A 17,385-nucleotide genomic window follows, 5' to 3' on the forward strand; every position below is an offset into this window, starting at 1 on the left:
TTACTACGTTTCTGCTGAATTTATCTGACAACTCTCCCCAAATGAATTGAATGGAGAATAGGAGACTGAAAATATGCCACCTATTTTTCCTTCCTTCAATTCTAGACAGGATTTTCCTGTTGCAGGATAGGTAAAAAGGAAAATAGCTTGAATGGGACCTGTGAAAAATACTGAATATTCAATAAAATTATGTTGTAAACTCTGGATATGTCCAACTCTAACCATAGGTAAATAACTCAGAATTATATAAACATTAATGCTCAAAACAAACATTTGGTTGGGACACATTAGAAACAAGATATTGTCCTAAAATACACAAGTTATTATGAATGACTAAGGTAGTTTCTATCCCATTCAAAAGATATTTCTAATAAAATGTTCTAAAACAAAACAGTATAGTCATAGCATTCTCAGGAAATTAACAGATTAGCTAGTAAGGAGATATTTCAATGAATACTAGGAAATATAGCATATTGATATAATAGTGAACCTCTTATAAAAGTATGTAATTCAGTGATAAAAGATAAATCATAAATGTTTTCAAAGGGAGAAAAATAAGTGGCAAAACTATGTGAAGAAAGCAATCAGTGGATATAAATGCTGAGATGTTAATAAAATAATAAAACTATGTGCCAAATGTATTCAAAAAATTTTTTTTCTTCTAAGAAAAAACAGGATAAGGATACACGTACAGAACATGCAGATTTGTTACATAGGTACACGTGTGCCATGGTGGTTTGTTGCACCTATTGACCCATCCTCCAAGTTCCTTCCCCTTATGCCCAACCACCCTAGATACACACCTGGTGTGTGTTTTTCCTCTCTCTGTGTCCATGTGTTCTCATTGTTCAACTCCCACTTATAAGTGAGAACATGCAGTGTTTGGTTTTCTGTTCCTGTATTAGATTGCTGAGGATGATGGCTTCCAGCTTCATCCATGTCTCTGCAAAGGACATGATCTCATTTTTTTATGGCAGCATATTATTCTATGGTGCATATATACTACACTTTCTTTATCCAGTCTATCACTGATGGGCATTTGAGTTACTTCACGTCTTTGCTATGTGTGCATGTGTCTTTATAGTAGAATGATTTATTCCCCTTGGGTATATATCCAGTAATGGGATTACTGGGTCAAATGGTATTTCTGGTTCTAGATCCTTGAGGAATCACCATACTGTCTTTCATATTACCTGACTTCATGCTACCTGATATCAAACTATAATACAAGGCTACAGTAAGCAAAACAGTGTGGTGCTGGTACCAAAACAGACATATAGAAAAATGGAGCAAAACAAAGACCTCAGAATACTACATATCTACAGCCATCTGATATTAGACAAAACTGAAAAACAAGCAAAGGGGAAAGAATCTCCTATTCAGTAAGTGCTGCTGGGAAAACTGGCTAGCCATATGCAGAAAACTGAAACTGGAGTCTTCCTACACCTTATACAAAAATTAACTCAAGATTGATTAAAGACTTAAATATGAAACCTAAAACTATGAAAACCCTATTAAAAAAAAACCTAAGCACTACCATTCAGAATATAGGCATGGGCAAAGACTTCATGACAAAAATACTAAAATCAATTGCAACAAAAGCCAAAATTGACAAATTGGACCTAACTCAACTAAAAAGCTTCTGCACAGCAAAAGAAACTATCATCGGAGTGAACAGGCAACCTACAGAATGAGAGAAAATTTTTGCAATCTACCTATCTGACAAAGGCCTAATTTCTAGAACTTACAAGGAACATATACAGATTTACAATAATAAAGAAAAAGCAACCCCATCAAAAAGTGGGCAAAGGATATGCACAGACATTTCTCAAAAGAAGACATTTACATGGCCAACAAACATATGAAAAAAGCTCATCATCACTGATCATCAGAGAAATATAAATCAAAACCACAATGAGATACCGTCTCATGCCAGTCAGAATGGTGATTTTAGAAGTAGGCACTTCTCTAAATAAAGAAGTGTAAACACCAATGTCCTTAGGGAATAGTGTCAGTATGTCCCTTATTTAATGTTTTGGTTTAGAGAAAAAGTGCATAAGAGAATCTTGAAATCTGTGGAAAACTTTTCTGTGTAATGCAGCCTTGCTGGATCTAAGTGATCTAAGGAACATTTTGTAATTTAGGTTATAAATAGCAAATTTATTTTAATTTCGGCCAGTGTATTTAGAAGAAAATCTAATGTATATGTAAAAGATCTGAGTCTCGAAAAACACCGATTTTCACATAGGTTAGGAGCCTTGGAATTATTACACTCATATCCTTCAAGACAGCCTGAAAGAGAGATTGTTGCTTTCAAATATAACTCAAATACTCATCATCATTGAGCAACTTTTTGTAAAAATAAATATATTATTTTGCATTTACACTATACCCAAAACATACACACACACACACACACACGTGTGTGTGTGTGTGTGTGTGTAAGATATGTTTGTGTGTGTGTTTTATATCCAAACCTCCAGGCAAGTACATATATATATATATATATATATATATATATATAACCAAAACTCCAGGCAAGTACAATTTCCTGAGATGAGGAGACTGCAAACTAATGAAGCTTCAAAAGAAGAAACTAATTCCCTTTGCCTCAGCCCTGCATCATGTAACTTCGTTCTTGATCAATTCTCACTTCAGTGTTTACTCATTACTTGCATATCGAGTAGCTACTCAATATGCTCAGAGCTTGCACAGAACTTGACCTCTCCCATGACCATCAGAATTTAAACCAAATCTGATGGCTCATGTTGCAAAATTGAAAGGATAAGTTTCTAATTTAAAAAGTAAGATTGAGCGTATAAATTTGCCACTATTACCGCCTGAAAATTTTGAAAAGATATCATAACTCTAAAATTTTGAAATAATAGCTACAGAAAAGGTAAAATAAATACCTAATACATAAGATAAAGATAAAATAAAATATTTTTTATATATTTTTGCAGAAAGTCAGGCTGGGCATTATAAGCAGAATATAGAGTTGGACAGGTTTCTGAGCGACAAAGGCAAATGGAAGGGAAGTGGTACAAATTAATAGAAAAAATGAGGACCAACAGTTATGTATTTCCTAATGAAGTATAAAAGATAGTAAAATCTTAATGTAGACTGGTACAAACTATCAATCAAAAATGATAAGAAGACATCAAAATATTTTTTAAAGCAAACAAAAAAAGTAAATTATAGGATGGTTCCCGTAAATCAGGCCTAGAAACTGAACTTTTAAGAATTTAACAGTTAACAAAATAATAGTATTAAAATACAAATATCTTTGTGATATGGTGAAAAAACATTTATTTCTTAAAAGAAAAGGCAAATATACTTCAAGTTAATGAATAAAACACTAGAGGTATAAACAAAATAATTAGTACTATGATATCTTCTCAAAAAAAGAAAAAATGGAAATGATCAAGAGATTTTAAAATTTTTTTGTTTTAGAAATTGGTCTGAGTTGGGATTAATAAGGGAGGATAAAAATATCACTGTAAATGAGGGTTATAAAATTTATTATTTTCAGTTATCTGAATTTCTCAGTAGGATTTTGGCACAGTTTATCATTCTATCTCAGAAATGCTCTGCTTACCTGACATCAGAGACATAAAACTCTCTTGGTTTTTCAGCTAACCCTCTGGATTCTATCTCAAAGTCTTCATTGTCACTTTCCCCTCTACTTAGCTACTTTGGAAAACTGTTAGTTTTTTATTACCTGGCACTCCACAGAAGGCCACTTTTCTATTCAACCTGTACCCTCTCCTTAGGTTTCCTTCCACTGCAACAACTTTAAATACCATGACTATGTATATAACTTACATTTTATTTCTAGATTTCTCTTCTGAATTCTGAAGCATATATTTAAGTGTCTAGTTGGTATCATCACTTGCTGTCCCATGAACGTCACAAATATACCATGTATGAGACGCAACTCTCAATGGACCCCATCTCAAACATATTTATTTTCTGCTCTTCCTCATCTGAGCAACAGAGCTGACCTCACATTCAACTTATGGTGCTTATGGCAGAAACCTGGGACACATTCTTGAAACAAGTCTCTTATCAACCACCATCATACCATCCTTGCTTGGGTGAATTTTGATTAAAATATTCCCTTCTTTCTATTTTATTCCGAGTAACTTCAACTTTTTAAAAAGCCTTCTAACAGACCTGTCTGGTTCTATTTCTATCTCTCTCTAATCCTCTACCTAAACAGAAGGAAAAGTGATATTTTTAGAAGACATAATAAATGTAGCTCTCCTTTTAAAAAATCCAGTGTCCTTAAAATAAATTAATACATCAAGCACATCCTACTTATAGTACAGCTTGATCTTTTCTACTGTTGCATTCTTCTCTTCATTTCTTGTTTTTCATTGAAAGAGTATTGGATTATTTCTATTTACGGACAGCATCAAATCCTCTTAGGTTCAAACATGTTATTATTTCTACCTGTTGTCCTATTCTTCTGTTCAATCTTTCTCCCAGTCTTTCCTTCTCCCTGGACAAACAACCACCTGTCAACGTCTACTCACCCATTTCATCTTAGATTCAATTTATTTTTCACCTAGAGACCATTCCTGTGACACCACTGCTTGATTTACACACCCCTGTAACTACTTTGATAGCATTTTTAAGCTTGTCTTTCATGCAAATCGTGGGAGTTATATAGATATTTAGTTAATTATGTCTATGGATACTATATTAGTCCATTTTTCACACTGCTGATAAAAACATACCTGAGACTAGGCAATTTACAAAAGACAGAGGTTTAATTGGACTTATAGTGCCACATGGCTGGGGAGGCCTCACAATCATGGCAGAAGGCAAGGAAGAGCAAGTCACATCTTACATGGATGGCAGCAGGCAAAAAAAAAAAAAAGTTTGTACAGAGAAACTCCCATTTTTTTTAAAACCATCAGATCTCATGAGACCCATTAACTATCACAAAAACTGTATGAGAAAGACCCACTCTCATTCAATTATCTCCCACCAAATACCTCCCACAACACATGAAAGTTATAGGAGCTACAAGATAAAATTTGGGTGGGGACACAGAGCCAAACCATATCATTCCATCCTGGTCCCCTCCCAAATCTCATATCTTCACATTTTGAAACCAATCATTCCTTCCCAACAGTCCCCCAAAGTCTCAACTCATTTCAACATTAACTCATAAGTCCACAGTTCAAAGTCTCATCTGAGACAAGGCAAGTCCTTTCTGCCTATGAGCCTGTAAAATCAAAAGCAAGTTAGTTACTTCCTAGATACAATGGGGGCTGGATAAAGTTAATTACTTCCTAGATACAGGCATTGGGTAAATACAGTCATTCCAAATGGGAGAAATTGGCCAAAACAAAGGGGCCCCAGGCCCCAGGCAAGTCCAAAATCCAGCAGGGCAGTCAAATTTTAAAGCTCCAAAATGATCTCCTTTGACTCCATGTCTCACATCCAGTTCACAGGTATGCAAGAGGTAGGTTCCTATGTTCTTGGCAGCTCCACCCTGTGGCTTTTCAGGGTACAGCCTCCCTCGTAGCTGCATTCACAGGCTGGATTTGAGTGTTTGTGACTTTTTTGGGTGCACAGTGCAAGCTGTCAGTGGATCTACCATTCTGGGTCTGGAGGACGATGGCCCTCTTCTCATAGTTCCACTACACAGTGCCCCAGTAGGGAATCTGTGTGGGGGCTCTGACGTCACATTTCCCTTCTGTGCTGCCCCAGCAGAGGTTCTCCATGAGGGCCCTGCCCCTGTAGCAAACATCTACCTGGGCATCCAGGCATTTCCATTTATCTTCTGAAATCTAGACAGAGGTTCCCAAACCCAAGTTCTTAACTTCTGTGCACTTGCAGGCTCAACACCATGTGCAAGCTGCCAAGGCTTGAGGCTTGCATCCTCTGTAGGCACAGCCCGAGCTCTACGTTGGTGCCTTTCAGCCACAGCTGGAGTGGCTGAGATGCAAGGCACCAAGTCTCTAAGCTGCACACAGCACAGGGACCATGGGCCCGGGAGACAGAACCACTTTTTTTCTCTTAGGCCTCTCGGCTCTGACAGGAGAGGCTTAAGACATCTGACATGCCCTGAAGACATTTTCCCCATTCTCTTGAGGATTAACATTTGGCTGCTTGTTACTTATGCAAATTTATGCAGCTGCCTTGAATTTCTCCTCAGAAAATGGGATTTTCTTTTCTATCTATATCCAACTTTTATTCTCTGCTTTTCTTATAAAACTGAATGCCTTTAACAACACCCAAGTTACCTTTTGAATGCTTTGCTGATTAGAAATTTCTTCCACCAGATACCCTAAATCATCTCCCTCAGGTACAAAGTTCCACAAATCTCTAGGGCAGGGGCAAAATGTCACTATTCTCTTTGCTAAAACATACCAAGAGTCATCTTTACTCCAGTTCCCAACAAGTTCCTCATCTCCATCTGAGACCACCTCAGCCTGGACCTTATTGCTCATATCACTATCAGCATTTTTGTCAAAGTCATTCAACAAGCCTCTGAGAAGTTTCAAAGTTTCCCATATTTTCCTGTCTTCTTCTGAACCTTCCAAACTGTTCCAATCTCTGTCTCACTCAGTTCCAAAGTCACTTCCACATTTTCAGGCATCTTTTTAGCATAACCCACTCCCAGTATGATATTACTGTATTAATCTGTTTTCATGTTGCCGATAAAGACATGCCCAAGACTGGCAGCTTACCAAAGAAAGAGGTTTAATTGGACTTCCAGTTCCCTGTGGGTAGGGAGGCCTCACAATCACAGCAGAAGGCAAGGAGGGGCAAGTCACATCTTACATGGATGGCAGCAGGCAAGAAAAGAGCTTATGCAGAGAAATTCCCATTTTTTAAAACCACAGATCTCATGAGACCCATATGCTATCATGAGAACAGCATGGGAAAGACCCACCCCCATGATTTAGTTATCTCCCACCAGACCCCTCCCACAGCATGTGGGAATTACAGGAGCTACAACATGAGATTTGAATGGGGACACAGAACCAAACTATCCAGAGACTGACTCACAGCCCTGTGCTATCAAGATAAAGCTCAAAGATCTGTGAAATAAGAACTCAGCCTATATCTTTACTATTGATTTCATATGATCTAAATCAGTTTTTAATGAATGCTTAAGGCATTTAACAATTTATGTTATACATTTTATTTAGTGCATGACCCTGATAAAATGGGCATGAGCTAGGCCAACAAATCAGAGAGCAGAGCAAAGGAGGCACTCCCTTCATAGATTTATGCTGAAGAAATAGAATTACTGCTTCACAATTGTTTAGGAAAGGTCAATTCATTTACTATTTCATACAAAAGGTAAAAATTTCATGAAATGTATTACGTCTTAGAGATTATAAAGGCTAAAGTATAGATAGGTACAACAACAGATCAGCTTTATTTGTGGAGGAAAATCTATAGGTTGTTAAGGAAAATAAGAATGTTTTGAGAATCATCTGCGATTTGACTTGATGTAGATATTTTAATTTTTCAAAATGAATGCATTTTAATTACAAAATCATAGATGTTCATTTTTACCTGACATTCCAAATATTCTAATAAATTCAATTTGGCTTGAATTTAACAAACTGATCGTTAAAGACATCTTAGCTTGTAACCTAGACTATTGTTCAATTATAGCATATCTGTTTCATCAAATCCCATTGTTAGTAACAATTTTTCAAATTTCTGTGAAAAAAAAATGGGTTCCTGAAGTTTTCTGTCATAGCAATTAACAGAAAATGCATACTTTTTTGTTTAACGTTCTGTCTTACCTAGTGACTGTAGGAGTTGTAAGGCAAAAATTGGGTCGTTCTCATTATTTTATTTCTAACAGCTAACATCTATCTAACCTCTATCTAAAACAGTGCTTGAAACAAAATAATTTCTTAATTTAGTAAATATAGTTAAGCAAGGAGAGATGGTTTTAGTCTCTTAGAAGAAACAAATTATATAAATATTGCTGTAGCACAACTCAAAGTCGTTAAACATATCAAGCATATGAAATACAACGAAGCATATAATTTATGCTGAATAGTAATCATTGACAGTATATTTTATAAGCAGAGTAGGATCAGATATAAATTTTACTGTGGAATTTAACAAATGAAAAGGAGCAAGTAAAACAACTTGGTACATTTCTCTATTTTTTTCTAAAAGACCAATTAAATTGTAGACCAATTTTTATAACATGATTTTAGCTTGCTTTACATTTTCCCAAGTTCCACTTGTTATCGATTTCTAGTTTTATTCCATTGTGTCTGAGAAATATTTGATATGATTTAATTTTTAAATATCCTTTGAAAACGTTCCATGTGCTGATGAGAAGAATGTGTATTCTGTAGCTGCTGGGTGACAGGTATACATCTCTATTAGGTCCACTTAGTCTAATGCTCAGTTAAATTTTTGTCTAGATAATGCATCTAATGCAGAAAGTGGGGTACTGAGGTCCTCAAATATTATTGTATTGAACTCTGTCTCTCTCTTTAGATTTAATAATATTTCCTTTATTTATTTGGGTGCTCCAGCATTAAGTACATGTATGTTTAGAATTATTATGCCCTCTTGCTGAATTGACTCCTTTATCAGTATGTAATATCCTTCCTAGTCTCTTTTTACTGTTTTTGACTTAAAGTGTGTTTTATCTGATATAAACACAGCCATTTCTCCTCATTTTGTTTCCATTTTCAATCTATACATGTCCTTACAGTTAAAATGAGTTTTTGCAGGCAGCATATAATTGTGTCATTTTTTTCCATCAAGCAGACTATATCTTTTGTGTGGAAAATTTAAATCATTTACATCCAAGATCATTACTGATATGTGAGTCCTTAGTCCTGTCATTTTATTAATAAATTTCTAGTTGTTTTCTATATCCTTTGTTCCCATCTGTCCCTCATTCTTGATCATTGTGGTTTGGTAATATTTTTGTAATGGTAACATTTGAGTCCTTTTTCTTCCTTATTTGTGTTTGTTCTACCGTTGAGTTTTTATATTTTAATGGATTTTTGTAGTGGTAGATATTATTTCTTCATTTCCAGAGTAAAGCTCTTTTAAACATTTCTTGTAGGGCCAGTCTACTAGTAAAGGAGTACCTCAGATTTTGTGTGTGTAGGAAATACTTTATTTCTCCTTCATTTATTAAGGATAACCTTGCTAGATGTAGTTTTGGCTGGCAGAGTTCTTTAATCAGCACTTTGAATATATCATCCCATTTTATCCTACCTGTGAGGTTTCTTCTCAGAAGTCTACTCTTAGTCTGATGGGATTTCCTTGTAATTGACGAGATGTTTCTCTTTTGCAGTTTTTAGAATTTTCTTCTTACATAGATGGTAATCTCAAGGCTCAGGAAAGTTGTGTTGGGTGTGAGAAGTTTCATCTTCATGTGCCTGACATCACACCACCGCCAACTGACTCTGAAAACAGTCCAAGTGGGTTTATATACCTTGAGCAGAACTTGGATCACTGATCTTAAGCAATAAAGAATATTCCTTTCTCAAAAGAATGAGGACACAATGCAAGTTGCTCTGAACACCTCATTCTTTTTTTTTTTGCCCAATGGCCTACAATGTTGTTTTTGCCATTTAAAAAAATATATATTATATTTTAAGTTCTGGCATGCATGTGCACAACATGCAGGTTTGTTACATAGGTATACATGTTCCATGGTGGTTTGCTGTACCCATCAATCTGTCATCTAGGTTTTAAGCACCACATACATATTCTAATGCTCTCCCTCCCTCTTTCCCCAACCGCCTGACAGGCCTTGGTGTGTGATAGTCCCTTCCCTGTGTCCATGTGTTCTCATTGTTCAACTCCCACTTATGAGTGAGAACATGTGGTGTTTGGTTTTCTGTACACGTGAACACCTCATTCTTATCTCAGGCTATTGCATTAGTATGTTCTGTGGTTTTTCTAAGAACTGCAAGCAGAAAAGGGAAAATCTGGATTGGCCAAAGTCATTCAGGGGTTTCCCTTCCTATGTATACTATTTATTTATTTATTTTTCTTGAATGTCCATACTGAACAGGAATGGAGAGATGACATATTGCCTTGTTCCTGATTTTAGAGGAAAAGTGTTCAGTGTCTTATTAAGTATGATGTTGCCAGTAGATTTTTTCTTATAAACCTTTAGAAATTTTTTTTGATGCTTGGCTTTTTGAGTTTTTTTCATGAATAGTTGTTCAGCTTTATAAAATACTTTTCTGTGTATTTAAATACGATCTTTTCTATGTTAATATGAGAAATTATAATAATTGATTTACAAATGTTGAACCAGACTTCTTTACATTCCTGAATCCTGATGTATTATATTTTTATATTATGCTCAACTAAATCTGCTGATATGTTAAAGAATTTTTGCATATATGTTCATGAGAAATATTAGTCTGTAGTTTTGGTAATTTCTTAGATAAATATGGTGATAGGGTAACACTGTTCTATCAAATAAAAAGTGTTCTTTCCTCCACTATTTTCTGAAATGTGTTGTGTAAGAATGATATAATTTCTTCCATATATATTTGGTATAGCTCCCAGGTAAAACCACTTGGGCCCTTTAACTTAGATTCTCTGATAAGTTCAAAGAAAAACATTGATTTTTAATTTTTTCCAGCCTGTGTATTTTGCAAGCAGACAAACAATTACTTCCAGTCCTTTTATAGGTCAAAAATGAATCCATAAGCTTGTTTTTCTGTTTTGACCATTTAAAGAGTATTTGTTAATTTTCATGTTCACATATTCTTAGTCCATTCTTATAGTATTTGTTATATTCATAGCAGATATGTTTATGGAGTTTCTATGGTATACAAAAATTTGACTTGAAGTAGTCAAATTTGTACCTTGAAGTGGCTATCTATTTCTATAATACTAGTTGTAAATATATTCCATTTTATATTCAAATATTTACAATAATTATATTATGTATAATTTACATATAATAAAATTCCGTCTGTGTAGGTGTATAGTTACATAAATTTGGATAATTATATACAGTCATGTACCCTCCACCACAAGTAAGGCATAGAAAAGTCCAGTCATTCTAAATGATTCCTCTGAGGCACTAAAGCTGATTCCTTTCTCTGCTTCTCTGACCTAGCTAGCTACTTATAGGCTTTTGTTCACAAGAATTTTACCTCTTCTATAAAGTCAAATAAATGGATCATTCAGACAAGTAGTCATTTGTGTTTGATTTCTTTCATTTAGCCTAATGTTCTTGAGATTTATTCTCCTTTTCTCTCAGCATCCTTACCCGATCCATCAACAAATCTTATTGGCTCTAACCCCTAAAACTATTTATTATTTGTCTACCTCTTTTGTAATTCACTTCCAGCAGCCTAGTCTTCCTGGAAAGCTGTAGCTTCCTAACTGATATCCGTGTGTCAAATTTGATTCTGTTCAGTCATACATCTATTATTTATCTCTCCTGCAGCCTAGGCTTCAATCCTCCATGCAACAGCCAAATTATTTCTTTTTGCAGGTAAATAAGATTATGCTGATCTCCCTGCTTAAAACACTTCAGTCAGTTTCTAGATTACTTGGAATAAGATTGAAATAACTGGTCATATGGTTCCTATTGACTTCTCCAAACATGTGTCATACCATGTGGCCTTAGATTCCAGCTATGTTGTCAATCCACATGTTTGTCTCTCTAACACCAAGCTCTTTTGTTATTCCCTCTGCCAATATTTCTCTTCCCTCTGCCATTTGAATGTCTGGCTTACAATTGTTCCTCAGATAGTGTGTTTCTGGTTACCCTGATTAAAACAGCACTAGCCAGTCCTTTTATATTTTACCACTATATCTTGATAATTCTTTTTAAGTACTTATTTGTAAACTATAAGTAATTTGTTCACTGATTGGTATATATTTTCATTTTAGCATCTCTAAATAGAATGTGAATTCTATATGAGCATGTTGGATCCTCAGTTGCTTGTAGACTGGTTCATAAAGACACTCCTGACAGCTAAAATATACCCTAGTATTGATTCCCTCAAATATCCCACTCCCATATTGAAAACGGCTAACCTGTGTAGCTAAGAGAGAATTAGACCACATTTTGGACAAAATTACATTGTCTGACCACAGTGGAATTAAATTAGAAATCAAGACCAGAAAGATCCCTGGAATATTTTCAAATATTTAGAAACAAAATAACACACTTCTAAATAATGCATAGATCAAAGATATAATAAAAGGGGAAGTAGAAGGCAGCTTAAACTGAAGGTAAATGAAAGCAAAACATATCAAAGGCAGTAATAAATAGAGGCAATTTATAGTACTGAAAGCTTAAATTATAATACAAGAAAGGTACCAAACCCTATGCATAATATTCAACATTAACCTTAAGAAACTTGAAAAAGAAATTAAACCAAAAATAAGAAGTAGAAATAAACTAAAGAGAGCAGAAATAAATTATAAGGACAAGAGGAAAACAATGGAGAAAATGAATAAAATCAAAGAGAGTTATTTGAGAAGATCATTACAATTTATAGTATCCTAGTCAAATGAATCAGGAAAAATTAGACAAATGGCTCAAATTATCCATAGCAAGAATAAGAGAAATGGCATCACTATAGATTCTACCAATAGTAAAAAGTTAAAAGCAGACCATCGTGAACAATTTTATGTCAATAAATATGAAAATGTGAATTAAATGAGCAAATTTCTTAATAGAAACAACCATTAAAATTAAAGCACTTTCAATAAGACATAGATATTTTGAATAGTTAATATCCATTCAGTAATGTAATTTGTAGTTTAACATGCTCAATAAAACACCCAGTATTTGACAGTTTTACAAGCAAATTCAATCAGTCATTAAAAGGAAAATAATACCAATTCTAATTAAATTCTTCTGGAAACTTGAAGAGGAGGAAATACTTCTAGCCATATTCTTGTGCTAAAAGCAGGAAGTCATACTACAGGAAAAGAAAACTACAGACCAATATCCAAAGTGAACATAGATGTAAAAATTCTAGGCCGGGTACAGTTGCTCACGCCTGCAATCTTAGCACTTTGGGAGGACGAGACAAGCAGAGCACAAGGTCAGGAGTTCAAGACCAGCCTGGCCGACATAGTGAAACCCCGTGTCTACCAAAAATACAAAAAAAATTGCCCAGGTGTGGTGGTGGGTGCCTGTAGTCTCTGCTACATGGGAGGCTGAGGCAGGAGAATTGCTTGAACTCAGAAGGCAGAGGTTGCAGTGAGCCGAGATCACACAACTGCACTCTAGCTTAGGTGACACAGCAAGACTCTGTCTCAAAAAAAAAAAAATTCTAAACTAAAGGCTGGAAAATCAAATTCAACAATTATACAAAGGATAATACATTGTGATCAAGTGGAGAAAACTTGGTATAATATTCAAAAAGTAATCAATAATTCCACATATTAACAAATTATTATAAAAACAAAACAAATGACAATCTCAACAAAGAAGAAAAAGCCTGTTACAAAATGTAATGTAAGCTCCTATTAAAACTCTCAGGAAATTAGAGAAAGAATAGGAATCCCTCATTCTGGTAAAGTGCAGTCATGAACAATGATTGTGAATGACTGAATGCTCTTATCGTAAGATCAGAAACAGAAAAGCATCTCTGATTTCACTGTTTCTTTTCAAGATTGAACTCAAAGTTTTTAATCAGTACAGTAAGACAAGACAAAGAAATAAAATTTATCCAAATTTTAAGGGAAGGAAGAAATTACCTTTCTGACCACATGTTTATATATGTGTGTGTGTGTGTGTGTATATATATATATATACGTTGTGTGTGTGTGTGTGTATATATATATATATCTCAACATGGCACACATATTGTGATGAATGCTGAAACAATTCTCTAGACAGCATGTGTGTGTGTGTGTGCACGTGTATATATATACACACACATATATATATATAGAGAGAGAGAGAGAGAGAAAGAGAGAGAGAGAAAATGCAATGACCTCTACTAAAAGCTAAATAATAAGGAAGTTTAGCAACGTTGAAAAACATTTAAAAAGACAATTTGAAAATGAAATATAAAAATGATACTATTAGATAGCATAAAATATTAAATAGGGGTATACCCTACATGCTATTGAAAACCTTAAATCATTGCTGTTAGAATTTAAAGGAACATTGGGTAACAGCCTCAACATTGTTAAGATTGTTCTCTCTAAATTGATTTTTATATATTTTATGATGTATAAAAGGCAAACCAACTAAAATCCCAGCAGAGTAAGGACTGAAGTGTTAACTATTGGTACAACATGATGAATCTCAAGATAATTAAACGGAGTGCAAGGAGTCAGGGAAAAAAATACATAGTGTATGATTCCATTTACATAAGATTCTAGAATACACAAGCTTACTGATAGTGACAGAAAGAAAATCAGTAATAAACTTGAAATAGGAGTGTGTGAATGAGAACTTATGAGAGAGTTACAGAGAGATTGGGGAAACTTTCAGAGGTTATGGAAACATACTCTCTTATTTGAGATGATGATTTCATGGGTGTACACATATGTCAAAACTTTTTCATGTGTACTTGTAAAATATGTTCAGTATAGTCTACATTAAATACAGGATGAGTTGTTTTAAAAAAATCATTTCAAGTAAATATTCCTCTTTACCACTTTTCTCAAACAATATCTTCCCAAAGATAAACATGGTTAATTGTTTGAGTCATATTCTTTCATATATTTTAATGAATTTACACACGTATTTTTGTATATGTATATGTTTTACATAGATTACATAGTATTTCATGTTACTTCACAACTTTAAGAAGAATTAGCTGCTGAAAATAGAAGAAAATTTCCATAGCTGGAAATACTTAGGCAGTATTGTAAAATTTATCAAGTCAGGCAAACTATCTATAAACAAACCCACACTGAGATTATTCTTCCTGAATTTCAGAAGAACAAACATACGCAAAAGAGCTAAAACTTTGGGAGGGGTTTTGGGTGAACAGGAAAAAGGGTTACTTACTAAGGAATGAAAATCAGATGGCTGTCAAGTCGCATTAGTAGTACTGGATGCTCGAAGACAATGAAGCAACAATTTTGAAGCCACGTGGATAAGTATTTTGAATATAAAAATTATGAATTTATCCAAACAAGTTTCAAGTGTGTCTTCTTGCTTAGCACCTACCAAGTATATGGTAACTTTAAAAAGAACATTCTTGGTAGCTGGTTAAAAGAGAAATCAGTTTGCAGGCAAGGGCAGATGCATCATGAGGCCACTGAAGCTTCATCAAAGACCTTCAATGTATGTCAGTCTCATGCCCTGCAAATCTGGATGCATGCCCGATTGCAGCAGGTTAAGCAGTAGGAATCAAATTTGGAAAAAAAAAATTGAGACACCTTTTTCAAGAAGGGGAAAAAAGAGGGACAGGTTGGTGGCAGCAGAGGGCCACAGAGGCAAGACTTGTTTGGAAGAGAACTGAAGTAAATACGTTGATAGGAAATGTGGTACGAGGGAGTAAGAAGGTGAACATGTATGGAACGTGGGAATAATTATGGGCCAAAGCATCAGAGAGAAAAAACGGAGCTGGTTAAAAACGAAAACTGTGGAATCTGTCTTGAACAAACATATGATTTTTTTTCCCCTCCCCTTAGTACTATCACTCTGGAGAAAACATGGGAAAGACTGCCGATGTTCATTTCCTTGAGGGAGTAGAACTGAGGCCGGTCATGCCCTATGGCTTCATTTTACCATAAGGAATGGGAAAAATGGCATCTGCTACTATAGAGGCATTTCTCTAAAGGCAGATTCCCCTGGTGCATAATTTATTTGTAACATCTTCAGGAATGAACAACTGTGTTGCAGAATCAACATGGCACACATATTGTGATCAGCGCCAAAACAAACAATTCTCTAGGCGGCCTATTTTAATGTCCATTGATTTTACAGATAAATAGACTGACATGCTTCTTCACATACCTGACTTTGTGTTCCTCATTATTACAATCACAGCAAGAGCGGTCGCCTGAGAGGCAAAAGATTCCCGTTCTTCCTGAGGGAATGCGTTCTCTTCCCGGCTCCACAAGGGGGTGTCGTTTCTAGAGCAGGAACTTCCCATCGACATGCCCTACCTACCTTCCTGCACGTCTCTGTCCGGGAGACTTAACAGATTTTGTTTTAATTTTCACGTGCACAGCGTAAAAAAATCAACGATCAATCACTCCAGCAGAAGTTTAAAGAGACCCTTTCCATTGGCCACGGGGTCTGGAGGAGGTGGGAATTCCTCCCAGGTTAAAAGTCCCTGTCCCCCACATCCGGGTGGGTTTCCCCATCAGGGGTCCCCTTCCACTCAGCGTGGAAGCTGCTTTCCCTCTCCGGAATTCCGTGTTTGGGTCCCCTTCCACAATCTTCGTGAAAGTTTTCTCTTTCTCATCTTTTTCTCTCTCGTTTTCTTTCTCTGCCTAAATAAATCACTTTCTGCAAAACTCTTTAGGGTCCGATATTTACTTGCGAGCCACTGCACCAGGCGTGGCCTCCTCTGCCATTCTTGGGAGAGCAAGAGCCTGGAGCCCACCGGAGAGCAAGCTAGACCTCCCCTGCACCCGGAAACCTGGCAACACTCCCACTGTTTCTCTGGGCCTCAGCCTTCCCCTTCACATACTCTACATATTGGACTAAGGCCACCTTTGTTTCTAATATGTAATTGTCTTATTTTCTAATTTGTTTATTGTCTAAACAGAGTGAAGAAAGGAAGATATAATTGTAAACTGAAGTAATCAGAACATCTTCAGGAAGATAAATGATTTAAGCTGAATTTTAAAGAATGAGTAAAATATTCTTAATAAAATCTAATACAATTTATACTGTTTTGTAAGCTAAAATGGTTTTCACTAAACATAATACTTTATTCTTCCTGTCATAGCTGTATACTATATTGTAATTGTTATTTTCATTATAAAGAAAGAAAAGAAATAGAAAAAAAAAGACACTGAGGTTCAGATAGAATATAGAGGCCTAGTTTATTAATGTTCTGTGTTCCAGTCATTGTAACTGGTGCTGGAGATTTCAATATAAATGAGGTGTGGCTCTTATTCTAAAGAAGCTCACTAATTAACACAACAAGATGAAGAGATTAGAAAATGAAGACAGTATAATACAGTACCTAAAAGCCCATCAGAAGTTGTAGATATCTTTCTTCTGTTATCCAGATATTTCAACACAGATAAATCAAGATAAGAAAAAGATTCCTAATGTATTCTTTGCATCACTATATTATAATGCTTTATTATTTAAGTAGGAAAAATATGTATAACACCGAAAGGTGATAATTTAAAACAAAGTGAAGGGATATACTTGCATCCCTAGCCAAATTATATTATACATATATAATTAGCTGGGAATCTATAATGTATCTGAAGTTACTAAGCACAATTTAT

The sequence above is a fragment of the Cebus imitator genome, unplaced genomic scaffold (assembly GCF_001604975.1).
Source record: "Cebus imitator isolate Cc_AM_T3 unplaced genomic scaffold, Cebus_imitator-1.0 Scaffold65, whole genome shotgun sequence".
Taxonomy (NCBI): Eukaryota; Metazoa; Chordata; class Mammalia; order Primates; family Cebidae; genus Cebus; species Cebus imitator.